This window comes from Mytilus californianus, unplaced genomic scaffold (genome assembly GCF_021869535.1).
Source record: "Mytilus californianus isolate M0D057914Y unplaced genomic scaffold, xbMytCali1.0.p SCAF_5, whole genome shotgun sequence".
NCBI lineage: Eukaryota > Metazoa > Mollusca > Bivalvia > Mytilida > Mytilidae > Mytilus > Mytilus californianus.
In genome coordinates, this window is record NW_026262701.1 from 88,098,931 (window position 1) to 88,102,161 (window position 3,231).

At 36.2% G+C, this 3,231-nt stretch overlaps 1 long non-coding RNA gene across 1 annotated transcript; it reads left to right on the forward strand.

Annotated features, from left to right (window-relative positions):
* Nucleotides 1–271: 271 nt before the first annotated feature.
* LOC127701749 (uncharacterized) lies at nucleotides 272–2,961 on the forward strand. Its single transcript, XR_007982202.1, has 3 exons — nucleotides 272–1,033; nucleotides 1,633–1,698; nucleotides 2,708–2,961. It is a non-coding gene; the product is annotated as an uncharacterized LOC127701749 (long non-coding RNA).
* The last annotated feature ends 270 nt before the right edge of the window (nucleotides 2,962–3,231 follow it).

The window sequence follows — 3,231 nt, forward strand, 5'->3', positions numbered from 1 at the left end:
TTGTGTATAGCTTATTATGATTGTCAACATGCCTATCATAACTAAAAGGAAGTAATGAACTTTGTTCTCTAATTTTTAACTTCAAAAGTTAAAAAATAATGAAAGAACTTTCTTTCCAGATTGGCTCCTCAATATCTTATCCATGTACTGGTCAAGGAAATGATAGTAATGATTTATATTGCCACACATAATTCAAGCTATGACATGACAAATGAATTGTGCCAAGCAACTGACACGAATATCACAACAGAATGTAGGAAGCTGAAAAAACAGAAAAACAACTTTTAAGTGATCAGAAATTTTAAACTGACATTTTACATTACTCGATCAAATTTGGATGTGATCTTTCGAACAGAGGTATTTGTATAGAGTAAGCTTCCTGTTCAATGGATAATGAAGAAAGGCCTATGATGTAAAGTGTATGGATTATAGTGAATAGCGTATACAGTAATACCAATAGAAAGGTTATGGAGTATGGTTTATTTGGTGTGGATTATGATGAATAGTTTATGGTGTATGGGGTGTGGAGTTTTATATATTGTTTATGATGTATGGGATGTAGAGTATAATGAATAGTTTATGGAGTATGAAGTTTGGAGTATGATGAATAGTTTATAGAGTTTGGAGTATGATGAATAATTGAAGATGTGTGGGGTGTGGAGTATGATGAATAGTCTATGGAGTTTGGAGTATGATAAATAAGTTATGATGTATGGGGTGTGGAGTATAATGAATAGTTTATGGAGTATGGTGTATGGGATGTTGAGTATTATGAATAGTTTATTGAGTTTGATGAAAAGTTTGTTCTGTATGTGGTGTAGAGTAGGGTGGATAGTTTATGGAGTATGGTGTATAATGTGTGGAGCGAATGAGAAATTTGTTATTAACTCTACAGAAGTATATAACAAGGTCTGTTTCTGACCTCATTGTAGCTGGTGAGACATATGTCAGTACAGTCTTAAGAATTATATAACATGGTCTATATCTAACCTCATTGTAGCCGGTGAGACAAATGTCAGGACAGTTTTAAGACGTATATTCATGGTCTATATCTGACCTCATTGTAGCCGGTGAGACATATGTCAGGACAGTATTAAGAAGTATATTACATGGTCTATATCTAACCTCATTGTAGACGGTGAGACAAATGTCAGAACACTTTTAAGGGGAATATAACATGGTCTATATCTGACCTCATTGCAGCCGGTGAGACAATTGTCAGTACAGTCTCAAGAGGTATATAACATGGTCTATATCTTACCTCATTCTAGCCGGTGAGACATATGTCAGTACAGTCTTAAGGGGTATATAACATAGTCTATATCTGACCTCATTGTAGCCAGTGAGACATATGTCAGTACAGTCTTAAGAGGTCTATACTTAACCTCATTGTAGCATGTGAGACATATGTCAGGACAGTCTTAAGAGGTATATAACATGGTATATATCTGACCTCTTTGTAGCCGGTAAAACAACTGTCAGTACAGTCTCAAGGGGTATATAACATGGTTTATATCTGACCTCATTGTAACCGGTGAGACAAATGTCAGTACAGTTTTTAGAGGTATATAACATGGTCTATATTAAACCTCATTGTAGCTGGTGAAGAATTTGTCAGTACAGTCTATAGAGGTATATAACATGGTCTATATCTGACCTCATTGTAGCTGGTGAGACAAATGTCAGGACAGTTTTAAGGTGAATATAACATGGTCTATATCTGACCTCATTGTAGCCGGTGAAACAATTGTCAGTATAGTCTCAAGAGGTATATAACATGGTCTATATCTTAAATCAATCTAGCCGGTGAGACATATGTCAGTACAGTCTTAAGGGGTATATAACATAGTCTATATCTGACCTCATTGTAGCCGGTGAGACATATGTCAGTACAGTCTTAAGAGGTCTATACTTAACCTCATTGTAGCCGGTGAGACATATTTCAGGACAGTTTTAAGAGGTACATAACATGGTATATATCTGACCTCATTGTAGTCGGTGAAACAACTGTCAGTACAATCTCAAGAGGTATATAACATGGTTTATATCTGACCTCATTGTAACCGGTGAGACAAATGTCAGTGCAGTTTTTAGAGGTATATAACATGGTCTATATTAAACCTTATTGAAGCTGGTGAGGAATTTGTCAGTACAGTCTATAAAGGTATATAACATGATCTATATACGACCTCATTGTAGCTGGTGAGACAAATGTCAGGACAGTTTTATTGGGAATATTACATGGTCTTTATCTGACCTCATTGTAGCCGGTGAGACAATTGTCAGTACAGTCTCAAGAGGTATATAACATGGTCTATAACTGACCTTATTGTAACCGGTGAGACAAATGTCAGTACAGTTTTTAAAGGTATATAACATGGTCTATATTAAACCTCATTGTAGCTGGTGAGGAATTTGTCAGTACAGTCTATAGAGGTATATAACATGGTCTATATCTGACCTCATTGTAGCTGGTGAGACAAATGTCAGTACAGTCTATAGAGGTATATAACATGGTCTGTATCTGACCTCATTGTAGACGGTGAGACATATGTCAGTACAGTCTTAAAGGGGAATATAACATGGTCTATCTCAGACCTCATTGTAGCCTTTGAGACAATTGTCAGTACAATCTCAAGAGGTATATAACATGGTATATATCTGACCTCATTGTAGTTGGTGAGACAAATGTTAGGACAGTTTTAAGGGGAATATAACATGGTCTATATCTGACCTCATTGTAGCCGGTGAGACAATTGTCAGTACAGTCTCAAGAGGTATAAAAAATATGGCCTATATCTGACTTCATTCTAGCCAGTGAGACATATGTCAGTACAGTCTTAAGGGGTCTATACTTAACCTCATTGTAGCATGTGAGACAAATGTCAGAACAGTCTTAAGAGGTATATAACATGGTATATATCTGACCTCATTGTAGCCGGTGAGACAGCTGTCAGTACAGTCTCAAGAGGTATATAACATGGTATTTATCTGACCTCATTGTAACCGGTGAGACAAATGTCAGTAGTTTTTAGAGGTATATAACATGGTCTATATTAAACCTCATTGTAGCTGGTGAGGAATTTGTCAGTACAGTCTATAGAGGTATATAACATGGTCTATATCTGACCTCATTGTAGCTAGTGAGACAAATGTCAGGACAGTTTTAAGACGTATATTCATGGTCTATATCTGACCTCATTGTAGCCGGTGAGACATATGTCAGGACAG